At 41.3% G+C, this 14,197-nt stretch overlaps 2 long non-coding RNA genes across 2 annotated transcripts in view; one reads left to right on the forward strand and one right to left on the reverse strand.

Annotated features, from left to right (window-relative positions):
- LOC146496999 (uncharacterized) overlaps positions 1-14,197 on the forward strand; it is a 434,085-nt gene that overhangs the window by 31,690 nt on the left and 388,198 nt on the right. The window lies entirely within an intron of this gene.
- On the reverse strand, positions 11,625-11,855 carry LOC146497000 (uncharacterized). Its single transcript, XR_014870482.1, has 2 exons — positions 11,748-11,855; positions 11,625-11,674 (listed from the first exon to the last, which is right to left on the reverse strand). It is a non-coding gene; the product is annotated as an uncharacterized LOC146497000 (long non-coding RNA).

The raw sequence follows: 14,197 nt of genomic DNA on the forward strand, positions 1-14,197 counted from the left end.
GGAATGTGCAGAAAATAGGTTTAAATGTTAAACTAATTTCTTCCAGTCAGAGAATGTTGCAGATAATTAAATGTTTGCTTGATGCATAAAGTTAAAAGATTAAAACTAATAAAACAAGTTTTAAAAAGAGACTTTTCCATTTGATTACATTTTGTATGATGATTATGCAGAAAAAGTAGAATTGGGCTGAAAGATCTATCACTTTATCACCTATTCAGGTTGTAAATCCTGTTTTTAAAAAGTAACTAAGTAACTAATTACTTTTGAAAATAAGTAATCAGTAAATAATGGGATTACTTTTTTGGGGAAGTAATCAGTAATTAATTACTGATTACTTTTTTCATGTAACTTGACCAACACTGGTGATAAACATATACGTATTAGATTTTAATCTCTGCTTGTTTTTGAGGTTAATTTTTGTCTCCATTATAAGAAAACAAAACATGACAAACACTGGAAAGAAACTGCAGATTGTGAAAGCAAACATTCACTTTCCTAGATGTATTTTCCTATCCGAAAGCGGCGGTCCCAGTAGCCTCACATTGTTTTGTCGCCTTTGAATGCTGAGCTGTGATCAAATTCCTCATTGAGATGCAGATGGAGGGCCAACCTGCCTCAGCCCCAGCTCGTGGCTTTGGAGGCAGCCGCCAGGGTTGTTTGTTCTCCCCTCCGTGATTTCAGCTCATCATCTGGAGCAGAGACTAACAGGATCTCCTCCTCCTTTTCACACACAGCTGCACAGCCACTTCACCTCTCTGCAACCTTATTGTGCCGCATGAACCAGTGTTAAAGCACGCTCAGTGGAAATACACAATGACACTGTGCTGGTACAGAACGCCTCTGATACAAATCGCACTCGTGAGGGCAGACGATCACAATACACATACAGAAAGTTAACACATTTCACATTTCAAAGCATTTAAAATAAAAGCATTCAGAGCTGCTCCAATGCTATTGTGCAGGCTTAATACTCAATCTGTGCAACACTTCATTGTGGAAATATTTTGCTAATGTGGGGCCAACTGGAATCACCAACCTCTGTTTAATGACAAATACAAGTTAAAAAACAGAACCAGCACAAATGGTTGAAACCGCATTAACACTTACAGAGTGAAGAGCATCTAACACCCTGTGGACTGATTTCTCTGTGAAGGACTGGGGACAAATGGGTGTGATGTTTTAGCGCTAGCTTAGAAACTGGAACCCACTAATGATGATAAATGACTGCCTGTGTATACACTGAGCAACAACATCTAATAGCTTACAAATGAAGTCCACTAATCACCTTCCTCAATAACCGTAAAACCCAAGGGGCCAAATGGGAGGGTGTGATCTTGTCAGCAGGATAAAGAGGGAACAAAAGGGGCATTTGGTTCATGGAGGGGCTTTTGTACCCTGAGCTAGCTTTGCTCTACTTCGTGTTAAAGCTTGCTTGCCTTGTAATGGATTGCTAGTCCTGAATGGATAAAGTCAGTTAACTTTAAAATTAAAGCAAAGTTACAGCTAGCTCGCCAATCTTAGCTTATTTACAACCTAACGTCATAGCTAACAGAACACTGCTATCACATGTGTAGATTAGTTAGCTTCCCAGCTAACATGATATCCACTTAGAGATTACAAAGGGTGACCAACCGTCCTCTTTTCCCTGGACATGTCCTTTTTTCACGTTCTGTCCGGGGCGCCCAGGGGGATTTTCGAGATTGATAAAAATGTCCGGGTTTTCCTATAGGACCCATGTGTGTGACGTAGGTCATCCCCAAGCTGCTGCTTTGTGAGCAAGTCCATCTTTTCAGACAAACTGCAAAAGAAATTTCCCTCGTACCGACCATAGCTGTACTGGCCATTTTTCGTTTTTACGGGCCGATGGTTTTTTTTGTTGTTGTTTTTGTGACGGTATAAACAATGAAAGCTGGTGGATTGACCAGATGCTGGCCGATGTGTAAAAATAACTCAGTTGCTTGGTGGTGGCTATGGCGGAGCTGCCACAGAGGCCAGCAGGTGGATGAGGGAGAGGGGAGGCAGGAGGAGGAGAGACCCAGGCGGTGAACTGAACTTCAGGTAAGAAGTTATGACCTGCTGTCCATCTGGGTCAGATATAAACCAAGTTTAGGTGTAGTTTATTTTCCTTGTGCTGACTTTTTACAGTCAGTTACAATAACTCTAGCTAGCATGACGGAGTTTCTATACAGCTCGGTGGGTGCTATGATGTTACTGATAGTGAACTTTATTCATAAGAGTTAGTTAGTAGAGTTGCAGGGAAGTTATGAACTGTTTCTGAGAGACAAATAACACCAGGATCCTTTTCTAAGTAGCTGACAGCTGGTAACTGTGCAGGGGCGGGTCTAGCAAAGTGTTGCCAGGGGGCCAGGTAAGACATTAATGGGGAATCTTACAACCAAAGTTTTCATCTGATGTAAAATTATACATATACCAACAAGACAGTGTACATCACTGTCACAACAGCGTTTGTTTTCATTCAAAGGCTTTATGGTTTTTCCTATAATACCTGGTGGGGCGGTCTCTAGTCAAAGTGCCCGGGCCGATTTTATGTTTCTTTAAGCAAGTTCTTCATGACTGAGCCAAGTATCCTCTTTTTTGGAAATCAAAATATGGTCACCTTAAATTACAATACACTGAATTGATTTTAGCTCAAGATAAATAATGGTTCAAAAAAAGGCGTTTAGTTAAAGGTTAGTTTCTACAGTGCTAGCATGTAGCATGTAGCACTGTTCGTCATGTCCATGCTTTGTTCATATACAGGGATTCTGCAACATAGACTTGCTATGAGCTACGACCTGAAACGACTTCACGTGCTCCTGTGGGAGCAAATCAGTCTGATATGAATATTGTTTTAACAAAAATATGTTTATTAATTTATTTTTTGTAGGTGTATCCAAAGCCTGACAGACATGATTCCTCTGTTATGTAAAAAATAAAACGTAACAGTTAACCACAGTGTTACACTTGGTTTATTACCATTAATAAAATCTAGGCTTTTATATTAACATTAAACCCTCCCACAGAGGATTTACAGCAGTTGCTTAAACAACTATGAACTATTACTAAGTGAATGCACTGGAGTACACAGATTACAGAACTTCGCTGCTCGGTGAAAAAACAGAGTCATTACCTGAGCAATGATGAGCAAACAACAGAAGACACGACATGTCTGAACATTCATTTTAAATAAGTAAAAATGAAAAAAGCTCACTCTTTTTGAGAATAACACGTTGTTATGGAAAAAGCAAGACGGTGCAACAGGAACAGAATTTTCTAAAGAGTCCGCAGTAGTGAAAGGAAAGCTCCTTCACCCAGAAATGTACATAAAACTGAGCTAACCAAATTAAAATGTCTCTGAAGTCAGTGTACAATAAATATCTAGCAAGTCTAATATATTATACAAACATCTGTAATATCTGCTCCTGACATATTGACCCTTTCTTGAACTGGGAGGCAGATTTAGATCTCTTAAAGTGTTCCTATAAAATACACACTTCTGATTCAGCTCATTATCTGCCTTATCTCTGCTGATGCATCTCTTTTTATTTGCATCGAGGGCGATTTAATTAAAGGATTCACCAAGTGTGAAGCAAATAAACTGCCACAATGCCCTGACTGACACTGTATGACAGCAGATAGCTTTAGGACTTGGGGGGGGTGACATTAACATGCATGGCTGAAATAATTGGACAGTGAATTAACCTTTGCGAGTACATTGTTCAGCACAGCGTAAAATGATGATCGCAAGTAGCAGAGGGATACTAAATCCACTGTGTGAAGAAAGTTAGCTTTGAATATGCAGGGCTAATGTGCTGAAGCGAAACGGTAATCACTTTGGAATAAATGAAGAGAGCGCAGCGAGTCGTCAGCGGCAGAAAGACTGTCGTACATTGGTCTTTTATCGCTTGATGAGTTTTGAAATTACTTTTTGTCTAAATTCCAAGAATGATAGAAAAGTTCATTCACAATCTGTGTGATTAAAGTTATTATGTTGGACTATTTAACACTTTGCAGTTCTTGCTTCAGTTTGTACAATAAAAGTAAATCGGATGAAAACTTTCATTACAAATTATTCCACAAATAGATGATAGATTCAATCAAAATTAAAAATGTAATTTTGGGGTTGTTTCAGATTTTATGCTTCAAGAAAAAACATCATATTGTCGTTTTCTGTGTTTTGTGTTTGACAGTGATTAACAAATTTATTAGACCTCCTGTCATAAAACCAAGGAAACACAAATATTTTAGAAATCAATGTCAAAAGCTTGTTTAAAACTAAAAAATATACTTTTTATTATTCAAATAACAAACTGAATTGATGTTTTTATACCCAGATTTGAGCCGCCACACTGGACTTTCCTGAGAAGTCAGAAAGTAGTCAACCCTCTCGAGGCAGTCGTTGCTGATTTGCAACAGTTAAAAACTAACAACCTGATTACCCCACATACATATATTTTTACTCAGAAGTACCACTGCAGGACTTGGTTGTGCATTAGCAACAAAACGTTTAATTTGAGCCTGACATGCTTAACATTCAACTGCTAAAACTAATTTAACTGTAAATAACTGTAAAACATTTATTGAAAACAGGACATTTGATCATATATATACTAGGGGTGCAACGATACACAAAATTCACGGTTCGGTTCGATACTTTGGTGTCACGGTTCGATATTTTTTCGATTAAAAAAAAAAGTTCATGCTTTTTTAATTTGTCATTTATTAAAATTATAATTATATATTTTAACTCAAAAGTACAGTTTTTAAATTGAATGTTGCTGAAACAACAAAGTAATAAAAAAATAAATCTATCTGATCGAGAAATCACTCATCTTTGGAAAAGAGAGTTTATTACAGAGAAATGTCTCTTTCCAAAATAAAAGCTCTACTATACGCTTCTTCTGGGCTATATTCTCAGCAGCATATTAAACATATCAGGTCCCCATAAGGAGAATCATGTGCTAACGGCTGTCTAAATGACTCGGGTAAAGTTTGTAGCATGTGTGCTTGTTGTTTTTGTCTGCTTCCACTTGTCTTTGCACGAGGATGATGTTGGAGTAAATGTGCAGTCATATTCGTTGTGTTCCCACTAGTGCTGTCAGCGTTAATCTGAAATGATGTTAACGCCCAACACGGCAAATCTCCGTTAACGAGCTACCGCGGATCGCCCCGTGCGTGGGGCTGGAGGGCGTCAACACGTTAACGAGCTAACTGCGCTAACATACTAGTTCCCACCAATGTAATTGAACATTGCGTGGCACATCCGACATACTGTTTTACTTTAGTCCATGACGCGCTTACCTTCAGGGTCATACGTCACATGAAAACCAAAATAGTTCCAAAGGCCAGATCTGAATGAGGGTGGGGGAGGCTCAATTTGCCATGTTGCAAGGAGAGCTTAGCTTCTGTCTTGCTAGCTTGCGCTGCGCTCAGTGAATCTGCGTTCGACTACTCCGCCTACTCCGCCTACTCCGCCTAGGCTGCACTGTCGAGCACAGATCCACTGAGCGCTCAACACAGACAGCACCGTCAGAAGGAAAGTTGATAAAATAAATTAAAAATTTTGTATTGTTCGATACATATGCGTACCGAACCGAAAGCACTGTATCGAACGGTTCAATATCGATACGAGTATCGTTGCACCCCTAATATATCTATCTATCTATCTATATATATATATATATATATAGATATAGATATATATATATATATATATATACTTGCTCATAGCAAGTCTATGTTGCAGAATCCCTGTATATGAACAAAGCATGGACATGACGAACAGTGCTACATGCTACATGCTAGCACTGTAGAAACTAACCTTTAACTAAATGCCTTTATATATATATATATATATACAATGCCAGCCACTTGGTTAAAGCGCTCCATGTACGCCCTTTCTACTTGGGTTACTTGTATAGAAACATTCCAACAGGGCCACCGATGCCATTTTGTTCCAGTAGTCCACTTCTCATAAGGGTGCCCTGGTTCCTCAACACTTTACGCTGACTCCCGTTCCAAAGGTGTGTAGTTTTACCACTACACTATCCAACTATGTCTGTGTGTGTGTGTGTGTCATAAACCATAAACCTGGTGGTCTATAAAGGTGTTAAGCACTGCACCTGTACCATGTACATGTAGGTTCAACCCCTATTGAAAAGAAAAGATGATTTTAAATACAGTGGCCACGGTCAAAACAGAAGATGGCCTAAACTATAGCATCATCTCCCAATGAATTTTGAAGCCTTGATGTTGGTGTTTTGGCAGCCTTCATTTTGGGGTTTTGGAGGCACATAAGTGAACATATTTATTTGTTGCAAAACACAGACATGAAACTGTGAAGTAGCACGGCAAAGGATCCTGGTTGGACACAAAAACAGTCAAATAATGAAGCAATCAAGCACAACTGTTTGCAATCATAAGTGCACACACAATTTCTCAAATTTCGTCTGAAAGATGTAGATTACTGAACGATATTTGATGCATAAACTGCAAATAATGCAGTATTTTCCCCCATGTCCTGGGGGTGCGAGCTGACCAGTCAGCCGGCAAAATTTGTCCACTGAGTGATATTGAAGATTTTCTGTCTTTAGCCTGTGGCAAGAACTCAGTGTGGACGTGACTGATTGATGATCAGAAGTCTAATGATTTATGAATGTGCTGCAAGTGACCTGTTTATCCTATTTTCTATGTCATTGTCACAAAATCCCAATATTCAGAATAATTTATTAATCTTAGAGGAAATAATGTGATTATATATCATATAAGATCAATCAAAAGATTAAACAAGTGAAAATATACCTGTTTCACGGTCATGGTTTACTGTGACACATGATGAAACTGAGGCGTCATTGATCCACCTTTCCCTGCTGTGATTTCTCAACAGGAGAGTGAAAAACATCTGGTTAGTTGATTGTACATCAGCTAAATGAACTTTCCCCCCCCCCGTTATTCTTACACATCTGCTGAAACACAGTTTGTAATTAAAACTGTGTTTCACTGAGAACCTTCACAGACAGTTTGTAATTAACCATCCATCACAGCTTTTATCCGTTTTGTCAGCCACCCTGGCATCATGCGGCGTGCTGTGGTTGTGGACGCAGGCAGACCTTTTCAAATACATGTTGTAGTGTTTTCAAAGACACTGCGCCATCTCAGGAGACATGTCATCTGTCTCACCGTTTGATAATTAAATCAAGAAGCCACGAGCCAGTGAGCAAAGTGGAGTGAGTCAGGTTTTCACGATAATCGAATCTTCTAAATCTCTCGTTTCAGAGGGTCCTTGAACACATCAGCATTGCTGTCCTCTACAAAGGGCCCCATCATGTTGCCCTACACTCAAATCATGACTACAAATCCTGATATCACTACAACATTTCAACAAGCTCTGTATATGACTCATGTTATTTCTGAAGGGCGGTCTTGTCGCTCACTAACAGACTGAAGTGTTTAACCTTTCTGAAACTGACTGCCTCCAAGCGCCCGTTTTCATTTTAGAGTGGCAATTGTATGCTGTACGTTTAAATAAACTCATCATCAGTGGATATACAGTACAGCGATAAATGGTTATTCGTGAACCCAACCATCCACAAACCCTTGCTGGTAATCACAGCTTTGACCAACTCGGTAGATTATGATGAAGCAGGATTTTCTTCTATTTGTAGATTTTTCTTGGTCATTGTCCACTGAAAGCCTTCCTTTAGCATATCGCAATAGCACCCCTCTATTTACTGTATTTACCGGATTATAAGGTGCATTAAGCCAAACAAAACAGTTAGATACGTCGAACTTTATTAAACTCATTCACAATAACTCTCAATATTGTTAAGTTGTAACACATTAAAAATTGAACAATAAACTTACTTTTTTAGAACATTCTGCTTCCACAAATCCATCAAATTCCTTTATCTTCAGTGTCTGAGTTCAACAGTTGGGCGAATTCGGCCTCAAGCTTGCCCGGATCCCTCTCATCATTATGCGAATCAGTCTTGTTGCTGTTACTGAGCTGTTCAGTGATGATTCCAACCTTCTGGAAAGCTCGGACGACACTTGAGACCGATACCTTAGCTCAAGTATCCACAATCCATTGGCAGATAGGGGTGTAACTCGCTTGGCGTTGTCTCCCTGTCTTGGTGAATGTGTGTTCGCCTTCTGTCATCCAATGCTCCCACGCAGTTCGCAACTTGACTTTGAATTGATGTTTTGGTTGACACCAATATCTAGCGGTTGGAGTTTTTGGTTAATCCACCGGAATGATGGCAAGCTCCGAAATAGTTTGCTTCATTTGGGTTTTGACAGTATCGGTGAGATGGGCGCGCATGGAGTCGTAGATCAATAGGGACGGAGATTTGTGGAAAAAGCCGGTCGCTTGACATAAATTCCCTCAGCCACTCACTCATCTTCTCCTCGTCCATCCAGCCCTTTGGGTTACCTTGACAATGATGCCGGCCGGGAACTTTTCTTTTGGCAAAGTCTTCCTCTTGGCCATTCGCTTGGCAGCCCAGAACTGCAGTGAAGGATGACTTCTCGTTCCCTGTGGTGCATATAGATACCGTCCTGGTTTGTTGCTCCTGATGTTTCTAAATGAGAAAAAGACGAAATTGAGATTCACAGATTAATACGGAGATTGAATCTGTATTTCAGGGTGGAGCAGTTTGAGCTTTTGTTGGCAGAGTTGGGAACACGTTTAAGATGGCTTTGAAAAATCTTCAGAGATTTACCTGAAAAAATGCTAGCTATGTGTCTGAGGTAAACTAGTTTCATTATCATTACATTATTTGTATATTCAGTACTGGTTTTGAGTTACAGTCCGCTTGTTGCTAAATGCAGTCATCTGACTGGTTTTATTATCATCAGGAAAAAAAGCCACAAATTCACCCGGTGAAATTACACGTTCAACGAGTCAGAAGATTTTTTTAATTGACATGAAAATATGCAACACGTTCTCACTCCCAAAGCGTAACATTTTACGCTAGGTGACAAATCGTCAACATATTATGTTTTCGGCTATCCACCACGTTAATAAATGACGACCTCGGAAAAATGAGGAAATATGAGAACCGTATGGACTCAATCTACACATGTTCACTCTTTTTCTTCAAATCGCTTAGAAACACGCTATTTAACATCATTAAAGTCCTGGTTAAGCTCAGGAAAAAGGTTATGGTTAGGGCTAGGGATAAGGTTAGGTTTAGGGCTGGAATACAGGGCTGAGACGTCTATTACCGCGGGAGCGTCATTGCACTGGATTTCGCCCATAACTCGCCGCGTACCATAAGAACGCCGAAGGTCTCCTTTCGCGTTCCTCAGGAACGCCGCGGGACGTGACAAAACGTTGGCATGTTACGCCTCGGGAGTGAGAACGGGCTGAAATATGCACATACTTACGGAGCCCCGCAGGGGACATGGAAGAAAAAAAAAATTAAGATGGACTTTTGCGAGATCTCGCGAAACAAACTCGGGATCTCGCAAAACAAACTCGGGATCTCGCAAAAGTTTTAGCCGCATTCTTCAGAGGCCGCCAGCTCAAAGCCGACCGGGAGGTCGACGCACGTGCCGGGACAGCGGTGTTCCTCCCGGCTGTAGTAGGTCTCGACCTCCCGTTAGCTTCGAGCTAGTGGGTGTCAGATCTCTGAAAACGTCGGCGCACTTTTGATGTCTTGTAAACCGAGCAGGTATCTGATGTTTACACAACTACATTCACGCCTCAAAATATCTTAAAAGTGTATTTTGTGACCCAGAAAGAGTAATATTACAACTAAGTAGCTGTTGGACCAACCATTGTTGGAATTCAACTTTTGCGAGATTTCGCAACAGTTTTGCGAGATCTCGCAAAAGTCCGTCTTAATTTTTTTTTCTCCCATGTCCCCTGCGGGGCTCCGTACATACTTTACACGTCTGGAGTATAAAAACCTTCAGTTTGAATAAAAGACAGTTTGATGTCATTAAAGCCTCCAGTCCTGTGTTAGCTACTGGTTCTGTCAAAAACGTTACCTGAACCGAGACCAAATCATCAAACAAATAAAGGAAAATATGTATTTATTAGTTCTGATTAAGTTTTAAAAATGGAAACATTACATTTGACTATTGTGCGCGGTACCTGGAGTACCTTCAAAGTCCATCAGGGGGCAGCTGCTTGTAAGAGTTAACACAGACCAGAAAAGCGAAAAACTTCACTACAGCGTCACTCTGTAAACAAACCTTCAAAATGTAGACTGGCTTTGGGGATAATAACTGTTTACTGTTGGTCAAACTGGGACATTTAAAAAGGTAAAGAAAACATTGTTTTTGAGGAAGCTGCAGGAAGGTCATGCTGTTGTCTTCTCCCTGACTAATGCAAAGTCAGCGTGGACCGTGGAGCCACAGTATGCTAGTGTGAAATAAACCAGTAATCCTTTAAACCCTGACCGCTCGGTTCGATCGCGCATGTATCCCTTTGACTATATTTTTCATGCCCTATGTGCACTGTTAGATGTTGATAATACTGCTAATCTGTCTGTGGCACTGCTGGAGCCACAGCACAGAGAAAATAACCCACAAAGAGGAGCAGATTGTTTCAATGCCTCTATTTACAATGATGAAAACACACACAAACACACACAGACTCACACCCTCCCCCCAGGTCAACCCCGCTGGATCAGTATTATTACATCTGGTCCAATGCTGAGCAAATCCCGTCCATATTTTTTTCAAGTTAGCAAGAGAAAGGATGAGAAAGACGATTAGGGAGTATAAGCCACAGTGTGTGTTTATATGCGTGTGTGTGTTTGTATGCGTGTGTGTAATGGCACGAAGGCTGAAAGCATGTTAGTTGAACCATGGCAGGCGGCCAGCAGCAGCAGCTTGTCCTGCTCTGTTGTAGACTGAAAACAAGAAGGAAAACATTGCATTTGACAACACAGACCCATGAGTTAGGGTGTAATTTACCAACATTTATTGTGTAATTCTTATGAAGTGCGTGTTTTATAGTAATCACAGTGGGAAAAAAAATGCTATGACAATGTAAATCAGGGGCATTTCCTCTAATGGGCACTTGAGAGTGACTCTAACAGTGAGTCAGTCCTCGTAGTCTCCCGTGTTAAAATGTCCAACTGAACAGCAGAAATAAACACTACAAAAACCAGCTTTGCGCCCTTTGATTAATTTGCCCCCGTTCATTGGATGTTGGCTGTCTTTTGTTCTGTTGTCTGTCAAAATTGTCACAATGGCCACGGGCCGATAGCTCGATCGGACTCGATTGCAGATAACCACAACAGAGACGGCTCAACGTTTTGCAGTGTTTATTATTTAGTCAACAAGTGAATATGTGGCAGGGTGTCGCTAATGATGTAACCGTGTGACAGCGGGGGTGAACGGGGGTCTAGCAGGTTGCGACGGGAACGGAGCGGTTGCGTCTGGGAAGAAAAGAGAACAGGGTTAAGAAGGCGGCAGGTGCAGGGTATCCAAGCAGAGGTGAAACTGACTGATGGCGCTTACTGGTGACCGGCGTGAAGCTCGCTTTGAGGGAGAGGCAGCGATAGTCCAGGGGAGTAGTGGAGAGGCTGGCAGACCTGAGTCCAAGGTGGTGAGTGAGGCTGGAGGGCAGGCAGGTGAGGGTCCTTGTATTTTTCCTGAATATGAAGATGATCCACGGAGAGCTGAGGTTGAGGGTGATAGCAAAGAAGGTCCAGGGAATCTGAAGCACATGAAACCAAAGTTAACAAGGAAAAAGTGGCAAGAGCGTAAAAAGCCGTAGAGTCAATACCAACGTGAGGTCGTTGACGAACTGGCGGTGAAGGAGAGTCTGAGGGGGCCTTAAATCCTCAACCTGATTGTCCTGAATCAGTCTCAGGTGTGCAGGACTGCAGCAGGGATGATGGCTCCGCCCAGGGGCGGAGACCAAGGAACTCAGGTGCCTGATGGAATTTTCCAGTCGAGTCTCCAGATCCTGACAAAAATGATCCCACTGTTTCAATAACATTGAGATCCGGACTCTGGGGAGGTCAATCCACGACTGATTGTGTTGCCCTGTGTTTGGGATCACGGTAACACTGAAACATGAAGCTGTTGCCGGTCAGATGTTTTCCAAATATTAGTGACGTGTGAATTAGGATCTGATGGTACTTTTCTGCATTTGTAATTCCATCAATCTCCAACACCACTGATTTAAATGCAGCCACAAACAATGACAGAGCCTCCACCGTGCTTTCCATAAAGCTGTAGACACACTCCTGATGCTCTCTGCACATAATAACAACAATCTGAACCAAAATCTCAAATTTCGATTTATAATTCTATAAGTCTGTCGGCTGGGTGACAGACTTTCTGATCAATAGGTCACAATGTGTGAGGGTGAATCATGTATTTTCTGATGTGCTCTCCTCCTCTACTGGATCACCCCAGGGTTGTTGCCTCTCTTCTTTTAAATCTGTACACAAATGAGTGTCGCAGCAATTTCACGAACAGACACATCCTGAAGTTTGGTGACGACTAGGGATGGGTATCGTTTAGGTTTTATCCGATACCGGTGCCAAACCGGTACTTTTGAAATGGTGCCGGTGCTTAAACGGTGCCCAAACTGGTGCTTAAAGAATGGAAAACACAAAATTGGTCCAAAAACCTCTCATGTTCAGCTGTTTTTTTGTAAAAAGATAACAATGTTAGTCTTTTCTGCAGGTATAGGGCATATATGGTATCACTCTGGGCTGGAAGCAGTGCTTAAACAATGGAAAAAACACAAACTTTGTCCAAAAACCTCTCATGTTTAGCTGTTTTCCACTTTTTCTTCGGTCATTTTAGCCTTTTTGGCCAGGGTGAAGGGGGTATCTGACATCAAACAAGAAGACAGCCGCATGTAGCTATGATGGTGTTTGCTAGTTCACGTTACATGCATTAATTTAATAACGCGGTTAGCTTACTCAACGTAAATTACACACGAACAACATTAAGCTACTCACGCAGAGAAGAATGGCTGCTGCTGCCATCATCATTTCTACTACACTGGCAGGGCTAGGTTCATCGGATTTAAAGTGTGACCTCCTTTGACAGTATCAGCTTAAAGCACTTGTTGCAGCTGCTGAGTTTGCATCTTTTGCTGTGAAGTACAGCCAGACTTTTGACCGCTTTGCCTTGGGCATTTTTAATCTGTAGCTCTGCTCTAAAAGAACGTACGTACCTGGACCCGCCTACTGTCCTCGAAACGTAAAATGATTGGCTAGAATCTAAAGTGTATCATTCCATACCAGTTGGTGGCGGTAATGCACCTTTCAGTTGTTTGCCAACCGCCAATAGAAATGTAAGGAAGAAGAAAGTGTATCACAGCTCAGGAAAAAAAAGCACCGAAATAAAGCACCGAAATGCGCGCTGCTTTTCGGTCTGGTTACTACCGTTTATGTCAGAACCGGTGCCATCATGGCACCGGATACCGGTACCCATCCCTAGTGACGACACAGTAATCGTCGGATGATCTGATATCCTGGTGTTGGTGTTGTTCCCAGATCATCATGAAAATGTTGTTCCAGGTTCAACATTGCAAGTGACCAATCAGAATGTTGTGACGTTATTCTTTTGCGCACCAACCCATTCGTGCATTTATGAAATTCCAATGTTGCAAGGACAATATCAGTTCTGCTTAGCGTTTATTAAAGGGTTAGGGTTAGGGTCAGGGTTAGGGTCCGTTGATCGGCGGACAAAGGCGGTTTCTCGCAGCTTAAGTACAGTTTTTTGTTTTACGCCGGTTTTTCCCGAAGTCGCAAAAGTATGACATCACAACATTCTGATTGGTCACTTGCAATGTTGATCCTGGAACAACCTTTAGTATGATGATCTGGGAACAACACCAACACGAGGATATCAGATCGTGCGTAATCGTCAGTCTTCTAGTAGGGGATGAGTCAGGCCATGGACAGGTTGTAGATGATTTTGTGAATTGGTGTGATGAGTCCTTCCTTTCACTTAATGTGTCAAAAACTAAAGACATGATTATTGATTTTAGGAAGTCCTCTTATAGCTCATCGCCTACTATCATTAAAACTGCCGATATTGGGATCGTTGAGAGTTCTAAATATCTAGGTGTGGTACTTGACTATAAACTGTGTTTTGAATCTCATGCTGATGCCACTACTAAAAAAGTTCAACAAAGACGGTTCTTTTTAAGGAAAATGAGATCTTTTAATGTCTCATCTGAGATGTTGTCTTTGTTTTATAGACGTTTTATCGA

This window comes from Neolamprologus multifasciatus, chromosome 18 (genome assembly GCF_963576455.1).
Source record: "Neolamprologus multifasciatus chromosome 18, fNeoMul1.2, whole genome shotgun sequence".
In the NCBI taxonomy this organism is placed as follows: Eukaryota; Metazoa; Chordata; class Actinopteri; order Cichliformes; family Cichlidae; genus Neolamprologus; species Neolamprologus multifasciatus.